The 10,002-nt window shown below is 46.2% G+C and overlaps 1 protein-coding gene across 1 annotated transcript in view; it reads right to left on the reverse strand.

Moving 5' to 3' along the window:
- Positions 1-6,540, reverse strand: part of LOC119648916 — a 58,362-nt gene extending 51,822 nt beyond the window's left edge. The window contains exon 1 of the mRNA XM_038050822.1: positions 6,241-6,540. The gene's annotated coding sequence lies outside the window, so the exon portion shown is untranslated. The remainder of the gene's footprint in view (positions 1-6,240) is intronic.
- Positions 6,541-10,002: the final 3,462 nt, after the last annotated feature.

The raw sequence follows: 10,002 nt of genomic DNA on the forward strand, positions 1-10,002 counted from the left end.
GCCCGCGATGTAGGCATAACCACAACCACCATGAAACTCCCACTAGGGGGCCAACCGCAAATAACCGGGCCGAGAACACATCCCCCAGGAATTCTCCCGGAGCATATGTTCTCAGAGAGCCATCCCGGTTCCCATGGTACCAGATAACCTCCGGTGAGGCTTCGTGGCAGAGCCACTTCAGATGAGACCCTTGCAGACTCGGGTCTGATCGCCCTCCTCAAGTACGTGGGGACGGCACTCCCACATACAAAGGTGGTGACCATATTCGTGCTGAGAATTACCGTCCTATTTCGCTCCTCTTATCCTGCTCCAAAACCCTCGAGAGGTACGTCAATAACTTCGGTCACCTTATAGTTAAGGAGCAGCATGGTTCATAAAACGTCGATCCACTGCCACCAATTTTTTGGACTTTACCAACTTTGTGGCCAAATGCCTCAACTCTAGGCAAGAAGTCCAGGTCATTTACACGGACTTTTCTAAGGCCTATTCCGTTAACCAAGAAATACTATTGTCCAAACACGCCTCTCTCAACATTCCTCCATTACTTATTACATGGGTTGCCTCCTACCTCTCTTTCCGATCCTGTAGCGTTTCCCCCCCCCCCCCCCCCCCTCTGGTGTGTTTTAATTTTTTATTAACGACCTTCTTTCTGTCCTCACTTGTCGTTGCTTGTTATACGCCGATGACCTCAAGCTGTTTTTCTCTGTTTCATCCCCAATAGATTGTATTATACTTTCCTACAGGCAAATCTAGATACTTTGGTCCATTGGCGCAAAGTTAATAAGTTGGCTCTTAATGTCAACAAATGCCACTCGATGTGTTACTCGCTTAAAATCTCTCCCACCCCTTTCTCCTACTGTCTTGGTGGTTGTTCTCAGACCTATTTGAACTCTTTCCTCCACCTGGGAATAATCTTCCTCGATGTTTGCACCCTCCTCAAATTCTCTACCGCCCTAATGGACTGCTCCGTCTCAGCTGGTATCGTTCTTCGTAATGTGTCATACAACACACGTAACGCTGACATTTTCGATGTGCCTTTCGCAGAGCTTGAAGTCAATTTTCATTCCCCGGTCCCGAGACTATGTCGGAGTTAAAATGCACTACAGCTTGGTCCCGTGGACTCCTTTTAGCACTTCAGTTTTAAGTGTAAACTACGATCTTTGCTTTTTCGCCTTCTGAGCTACTCCTTGGCAGTCTGTTGGACCAAAGAAGGCGTGCCCATATGCATGCCAGGATCAGTTTTTTTTTTATTTTCTCAGCTCATGCGTCGCTAAGATCAGCAATGTCTGGAAGAGGATGAAGTCCACGTTAATTCTAAATGGTGGTATCCCTAAGATATCTGTTGTTGAAGTCTTTTTAGGTCGATATAATTTTCCTGCCTGCTTTCGAGGTTCAGATATTGAAATTTGTAATTCAGATTTGCAATTTCAAATTTGAGTCGTTAAGCTTGGCCACGGAAGGGAAATATATCGTTATGGCTGCTCTGCTCTGCTGTGTCGCGCTACATGGCTGGGGTATTTTGTTTGGGGAGAGAGAATGTCATCGTTCGAGGATCGTTCGATGAAGAGTTCACCGGAATTACCGCTCAAATCTAAAATTTATCACAATGTCGTCCGCCCTGTCGCCTTCTATGGTTCTGAGTGTTGGCCAAATATAAAAGACAATGAACGACGTCTTGCGGTAATGGAGACGAAGATGTTGCGTTGGACTAGTGTCGTGACATGTTTTGATCATATCCGAAATGAGGATATCCGCGATCGTTAGGGGGTTGCAACGATCGTGGAATAATTACGAGAGAGGCATCTTCGATGGTATGGTCACGCAATTCGCACTAACGGGAATTCACTTGCCAAGATTGGTCTGAACATCAAAGTCGATGGTAAACGACCAAAAGGCCGGCCGAAAAAACGGTGGCTTGATACGCGGGATGGGGATTTAAAAGCCTCGAAATTATATCCAGATCAGGCTTTTGATAGAGCCTAATGGCGAAACCAATCACGACGAGCAGACCCCGCTTGTGAACAGGACAACGGCTGAAGAAAAAGAAAAAGAAGAATCGCCTTGGCTGTATCAGCACAAGGAAGCTATGTGTCATTATTTTTCAAATTCCCACGGATAAACTTCAAACGACATTTTTTGGTCCCATTGGCAGCGCCGGAAGCGCAAACGAGAGTGACTGGATGATTACTTCTGATTTTTGTTGTTTTTTGAGACATTTTCGAGACCCCTCTCAGGCTTCAGCAACAAACACTCTTAGCTGCAACAAATTCAAACATAACATCTGGATTTAGGGTGGCAGAAATCTTTCCCCCGAATCCCCTGAATATTTTTTGCGAAATTGATTTTTCGCCGGTCATGTCACTGATAGAGCATGGAGGGAAGAAGACCGGTCAAGGGCGTCAACCAAAAGCAATGTGTCGAATGTCTCAGGGTCGAACCTGATCGAGGATGACATTCCTCTCGCCCAGGTTCTCAAATTCATTTGATCGTTTCCGTTTCGGGGTGAAAGAAAGGTCACAAAAAAATGTCGAAAACGCACAAAGACTGCAACTTCGACTGACTCCACCGAAATGAATGCACAGGTGGAAGAGGAAGCAAAAAAGTCCAAGAAAACCAAGAAGAATGTGAGGAAGGAGCATTTCGCAAATCAGCCAGTTCGCAAACAACGACATAACTGGTGAAGACTAAAACATTTCTTGTTAAAAAAAAAACGTTTGTAACAATTCTGATGATGACTGAAGTACTTGCTTCTCAATTTCTCTCCCCTACACGCTATATGCCGGTAAATATGTATGCTGTTTTTTTTTGTTGAGGATGCAGGGAATCCTGAGTCTGCATCCACTTGATGACGGACCACTTGGGAAGCAACTAACTTCTTCCTTTGTGGTCCATGGACTCCTCTTTTTGGGTTAAACAAGGTTTATCAAAAATCTTGACTGGATTCGTCAAGGGAGAAGCAACTCATCAGACGCTACCCCACCTTTGCTCTGGGAGCAGTGTGACCGAAAATAGCGGCAGATGCGACATCATCATCATCATCAACGGCGCAACAACTGGTATCCGGTCTAGGCCTGTCTTAATAAGGAACTCCAGACATCCCGGTTTTGCATCGAGGTCCACCAATTCGATATCCCTAAAAGCTATCTGGCGTCCTGACCTACGCCATCGCTCTATCTTGGTCTGCCTCGTCTTCTTTTTCTACCATAGAAATTGCCGTTATAGACTTTCCGGGTGGGATCATCTTCATCCATACGGATTAAGTGACCCGCCCACCGTAACCTATTGAGCCGGATTTTATCCACACCCGGACGGTCATGGTATCGCTCATAGATTTCGTCATTGTGTAGGCTACGGAATCGTCCATCCTCATGTAGGGGACCAAAAATTCTTCGGAGGATTCTTCTCTCGAAAGCGGCCAAGAGTTCGCAATTTTTCTTGCTAAGAACCCAAGTTTCCGAGGAATACATCAGGACTGGCAAGATCATAGTCTTGTACAGTAAGAGCTTTGACCCTATGGTAAGACGTTTCGAGCGGAACAGTCTTTGTAAGCTGAAATAGGCTCTGTTGGCTGACAATAACCATGCGCGGATTTCATCATCGTAGCTGTTATCGGTTGTGATTTTCGACCCTAGATAGGAGAAATTATCAACGGTCTCAAAGTTGTATTCTCCTATCCTTATTCTTGTTCGTGTTTGACCAGTGCGGTTTGATGTTGTTGGTTGATTCGTCTTCGGTGCTGACGTTGCCACCACATATTTTGTCTTGAATGAAGATGTGCAGCCCAAGATCTCGCCCCCATTGCCGCCTGCTCGATCTGGATGAAGGCAGTTTGTACGTCTCGGGTGGTTCTTCCCATGATGTCGATATCGTCAGCATAGGCCAGTAGTTGGGTGGACTTGAAGAGGATCCTACCTCTTGCATTTACCTTAGCATCACGGATCACTTTCTCGAGGGCCAGGTTAAAGTGGACGCATGATAGGGCATCCCCTTGTCGTAGACCGTTGTTGATGTCGAAACGCGACATGACTGCGAATTATATTGAAGTGAAATCCGTCCTAAGTTTAAACATAGACTAGGCCGAAGTGAAGGAAACCTGTCGGTACTTTCGGTCACGCTGCTTTCAGTTTCAGTTTGGCAATATTTGCTGATGAAGTAGCCGAACTGGACTCTTACCGCGTTCGGTCTTTCTAATAAGACTCACGCCCATAGCTTCCATTCTGCAAGCAACCAACGGCATTTGAATCAGATCGCCGGACCGATTCTAGAAAAAACTAGAGAGGTATCTTCGATGGTATTGGTACGTAATTCGCGCTGACGAAAACTCACTTTCTAAGATTGGTCTGAGCATCGAAGTTGATCATCCTTACCCTATATAATGACGAAATTTATGACTGATACCACGACCGACTGGTTGTTGATAAAATCCGGCCTAATAGGTTGTAGTGGACGATCATGAGGATGATCCAGCCTAGGCAATTTATAAAGACCAATATCTATGGTACACAAAGAAGACGTGGCAGACCCTGCCTCAGCTGGAACGATGGGGTAGGTCAGGATGCTATGCAGTTTTTAGGGATATGGAATTGAAAGGAACCAGAAGGTCTGGAGTTGTTGCAATTATTGCGTCATTGGTGATGATGATCGAACTTGATGGGAAAGGACAAAAAGGCCGACCGAAAGACCGATGGATTGATACGCTAGCTGATTCGAGAGCCTCTCAACTGCGTCCATATAAGACCCACGAGCTAAATGGCGCAATCGATCAAAATGAGCTGACCACGAACGCTGAAAGATTTACTTATCTTCAGAAGAACTCGTGCGTTGAGTTCAATTGCTCTACCACGATCCGAAAAGTAAAGTTCGAAGTATGGCGGGTGTATCAAAACCGTTTCGTGTCTCTGTTGGTGTTCATCAAGGAAGTGCCCTCTCACCACTCCTCTTTGTCCTTGTTATGGACACCGTCACACGGGATATCCAACGTCCAGCGCCCTACACACTGCTTGATGCAGATGATGTTTTTTTCCGAGCATCTGATAGCAAAAATGATCTCGAGCAACTTGTTCAAAAATGGAATGATCGCCTCATGCAACACGGTCTCAGATTGAATTTAAACAAAACTGAATTTTTGACGACCGATCCCCATGAAACAGGCACAATCACTGTCAGCGGCAGTGATCTGCCCAGAACTGAGCGATTTAAATACCTCGGGTCAACGCTATCACCCAATGGAGAACTGCGTTATGAAATTGCTTCACGCATTAACGCAACCTGGATGAAGTGGCGTTCCACAACTGGTGTCCTTTGTGATCAACGTATCAACGATCGTCTCAAATCTAAAATTTACCGCAATGTTGTCGTCCAGTCGCTCTCTATGGTTCTGAGTGTTGGCCGACCATAAAAGACAATGAACGGCGTCTTGCGGTAATGGAGACGAAGATGGTACGTTGGACTAGTGGCGTCACACGTTTAGATCACATCCGAAATGAGGATATCCGCGATCGTTATGGGGTTGCACCGATCGTGGAACAGTTGCGAGAGAGGCGTCTTCGATGGTATGGTCACGGAATTCGTGCAAATGAGAATTCACTTGCCAAGATTGGTCTGAACATTGAAGTCGATGGTAAACGACCAAAAGGCAGACCTAAACAACGGCGGCTTGATACGCTAGATGGGGATTTGAAAGCCTCGAAATTGCACCCAGTTCAGGCATTCGATAGAGCCAAATGGCGAAGCCGATCACGACAAGCCGACCCCGCTTGTGAACGGGACAAAGGCTGAAGAAAAAGAAGAAGAAGAAATGTTAATCGAAGTGGAATTCCACGCAAAGAACTCGATCTGGAAAGAGCTCTTTTGTCCATAATTTGTTCGTATCATAAAATTTCCCGGAATTTAGCGATGAAAACTATCTGGATCGGTTCTTAGAAGCAAGCACCTTCGCACTAGTACAATTGACAAAAACTTAAACTTCTTTTAATTTTTTCCCTTGAATTTACGATGGGAACAGATCAGACAGTTCAAAGCGGAACAGTATCTTGTTGCTAACACTTTTCACCGAGGGCAACCCATACTGTACATGGTAGAAGTAATTCTATATTGCATCAATGCAATAGGGATCTGTTTCCTTGATGAATATATCTTTCCACTTTACCAGATCAGTATCTGATTATTTCCTTTCCCTCTCAGTTTAAATGAAATTGACACACTCCACCTGTGAAAACGGGTGTGTTCCCAATTACTCACTTTTCTCGAAGTAGTATCCTGAGTCACACTATTGGTAGCTATCTAGCCTCATTGAAACCGAACGCCTGCTCAGATAAAATACTTAAATTTGTGCGCACAATTCAAGACTACGCGATTTTCAGGTCACACATTTAGAATATGGTTTGGCTTGGAGCGCTCGAACGGTTATATGTACTAAGCCTTCCCGTATTTAACCACGTTCGAATCCGGATAGACTTCTTAGCGCACTGTCTGGGCCACTTCTCGGTGTTGGGTTGAAGCACTTAAGACAACTAACTTCTATTGCGGACAACGCGTAACTGACTGAGCAAAGTATCTGCGAGCGCGCCTAATGTGCAACAAGTCTTTTATGGAACCTCCAATTTGATTTCTTCCTCACCTGCTCGTTGTAACGAGAGCATGGTCACTAGTACCCCAGCCCCAGGTACAATCAAGTTCCATGCAAATCACATTAATTTATCGAAGAAGTCGCAATTCAGGCGGAAGAACCACTTTCCTTCGGCATGTTGTCGGTCTTCCTTGTGCGTGCACTCATTGGAGCAATGGGACAAGGTGGAAGTTGACCAGTCCGGCAGGGAAGTACCCATGGTCTAAGTGACTTCAGCTTCAGCCTCGTCTGTGTTCTATACCTGGATGCCATTCGCAAAGGTTTTGTGTATCTTTTGGAGCACTATCCGTGGTCATCAAATGGAAGCTTAGCGCGTGTTTAATCTAATGCGTTATTGTCGCCGTGAGGTATGCCTCGCTTAGATTGATTAGACGAAGTCATCATAATCAAGCCATTTACCAATGCATTGTTATGGGTTTATGGTCCATTGTTTTTCATATGGATCATTGAGATAACCAGCCTTTAATCTGCGAGTTGGCGTCTTAGGAATTTCCCTTTTCATAGTATCTTTTGCAGATAATTACTGGTCGAAACTTTTATTGCTTTTAATAGGAATCTGACCAATCTGTAGGAGTTTCTCTTGAGAAAATTACCTCCCGGGTGGAGGCTATAGAAGGAGTAATAATATTTGTACTTAAATTCGCAATAGTGAAATTTAGAAACTGTATGTGGGTTGACCATTGGGACAAACATTACAGGTTTTCCCTGCCTTTAATGTTCTGGAATCAATATTCTTAGCAGTGTTCAAAACTAAAACTCCATCCATGAAGGTACGTTTATGGAGCACGTCTTGGGCTATTAGCTGGTGGCCGATGAATCCGCCAGCAATTTACGAGCAACTCTGAATACTAGACTTTTTGAGCATTCCGGAGCTCCGACCATGACAATTTTGAAAACAACCCGTTGAAACCTTATCTGATCAATGCCCGAGTCAGCCAGTTTTATTGCACATTCAAGTGCTCAAATTATTGCTTTTGTTACATAAAAGTTTTTGGAATTGGAGAAAACTGTTTTGCAGTTTATTGTCTCGTGATTTCAGTGTAGCGATTGGTAGAATGCAAGATGAACCAGAGAATGAGACCTAAGTGCATAGTATTTACAAAGTTTGGACAAAAGGGAGGTCTTAAAAGTAACTCTAATACTAACCACCTCCCTGACATCAGAAAATTAGTACAGAAACAGTTTGACACATTACTTCAGGCTAGCCCTCCTGCTCTCCCAGCTTTGGGATCCTTCAAGTCAGGGAATCCCTTTCACCAATGGGAGGGGAGTGGAAGAAGGGAATTGTTAGCTCAGGGAACCACTCGCCATCCAGTCACTCCATCGGTCGAGTTCAATCTTCTTCGCAATAAGAAAAACCCAACTCCAGTTACTAGCGCTCTTCAACATCTCTCTGAAAATGTTGTCTAGAGAGAGCTCCCCTGTGTCTGCAAAAAGCTGTTAACGAAAGTCGTCCCACCTTTCGCAAGAGAAAAAGGTGTGCTCAGCGTTGTCCGCCACTCCCTTGCAAAGCACACAATCAGGAGACCGCGCTTTCCCAATCCTGTGCAGGTAAGACTGAAAACTTCCATGCCCGCTTAGAAGTTGGGGTCAAGCAGTGTACTGCAGGATAGACTGATGCGGAACATAGCTCCCTGAGGCCAACCTATCTTTCTCTAAGGATGAGTTGTCTCTCCTCTGGGACGGTGTGTGCCTTTTCAGGGGCCAAGCCTCTCGTCTACCAACACCGTTAGTGAGTGGTGATAGCCACACCCTGTACGAGGTGACCCTACTATTAACAAAACGCTACGGATCTAGACTGGGGAGTCGAAAAACACCTCCCCCAATCCAGGGTGTTATGCGAACCGTGCCTATTGGATAGTTTGCAGTCGGGGGTAACTGACTGTATTCGAACGGAGCCTCACTGATACCTGGTCGCCTCAGTGAGTAAGTTAGATCTTACCGTGCTACGGGGGGCTATGGCACGGCGGACCTCTTAACCCCCATACTCGTGGGAATCAAATGAGTACAAAACTGGAAAAAAAAAACAAAAACCAAAAAAGCGGGGCCCCGTACCGCACCAAAACTGGTTAATCAGGCGGAGGCACGTCTCCGAATTACTGAAAGCCAGGTGACTACACCCAAGAAGGGAGAAGTTGGGATGTCAAGCAGTGGATCCAAGGTGAGCATTGGTATACTGCGTGGACTACAGCCAACGAACACCACTGCTCAAAGAGCAGGGACCAGCAAAAGCACGTCTGAGATAAATATAACAGACGTCAGGAAGGAGACAGGTCTCAGTGGCGCCGGGGTTAAATGGTACCTGCGCTATCTGAAGGAAGGCCTGAAACCAGAAGAGGCCCTTAAGAAGGCTCAGGACAGACCTAAGCCATCTCTACCGGAGCCGAGAAAGCGGGGAGCAGCAGAGATCAGCTCGCATGAAGGGAATGCTCCCAAAAAATCCAGACCTGAATCCACGGGAGGAGAAAACCCGGGCAGGTCAGGAATGAAGGCAGGACCCAGGAAGCCCGGCATTAGCTATGCCAGTGCGGTCAAGGGCATTCGACTGGCCATACTGCCAAAAAGGTTTCCCGAGCAAATACTCACTCGGGAGGAACAGGAAATCATTGAAGAACTTGTCGTCAAGCAGATGATCAAGGGTTGGACGTCGAAACTGGTGTTCACCGGGATACGCTTTCGACCAGGCCTTATACTGGTGGACTGCGCGACGGAAGGTACCGCAGAATGGATCAGAACCATAATTCCTAGATTGCCAGGCTGGGAAGGGGTGGAACTGTCATGATATACCAGGAGCCCACATGGTGACAGTTTTTCTCCCAAAGGCCGCGGCAATAGTAACAGAAGACCTTATGAGACTCCTAATTGCTCAGAACGAAGATCTCCATACTCGACTATGGAGAGTCTTGAGAAGCAAGGTGGAGGGAAAGGGTAAACTCATCACGATCGGGGTAGATGACCGATCCCTAGAGGCAGGATTTGGCAACATATCCGTGCATGTGCACAAGGAAAAGCCAAGGAAAGAGACCTCGGAGGAGGCATCGGGTCGAAAACTTACCGAGGTCCCTGAAGAAGTCGCGGAAGCCATAGAGGCGGAAAGAACGGGATCAACCAGGGAAATAGACCTGCTGCCCAGTGAAGAGCAGAAGCTGGACGACCTAGACCTAGGACTGCTAGGGCTCGGGGTGGACAGCGACGCGCAGAAAAGCGCCATGTCGGAGGAGGAGGGTGACACTCCGACAGTGGAGAAGAGCTCCAAACAATAACGGAGGCAATGGCCAGCACTAGGATAGCCCAGATAAACCTCCACCATGCGAGAGCTGCATCTGCAGTGATTGCAAGGGCAAATTCCAAGGAGAACATTGGAATAGTGCTGG

The sequence above is a fragment of the Hermetia illucens genome, chromosome 2 (assembly GCF_905115235.1).
Source record: "Hermetia illucens chromosome 2, iHerIll2.2.curated.20191125, whole genome shotgun sequence".
NCBI lineage: Eukaryota > Metazoa > Arthropoda > Insecta > Diptera > Stratiomyidae > Hermetia > Hermetia illucens.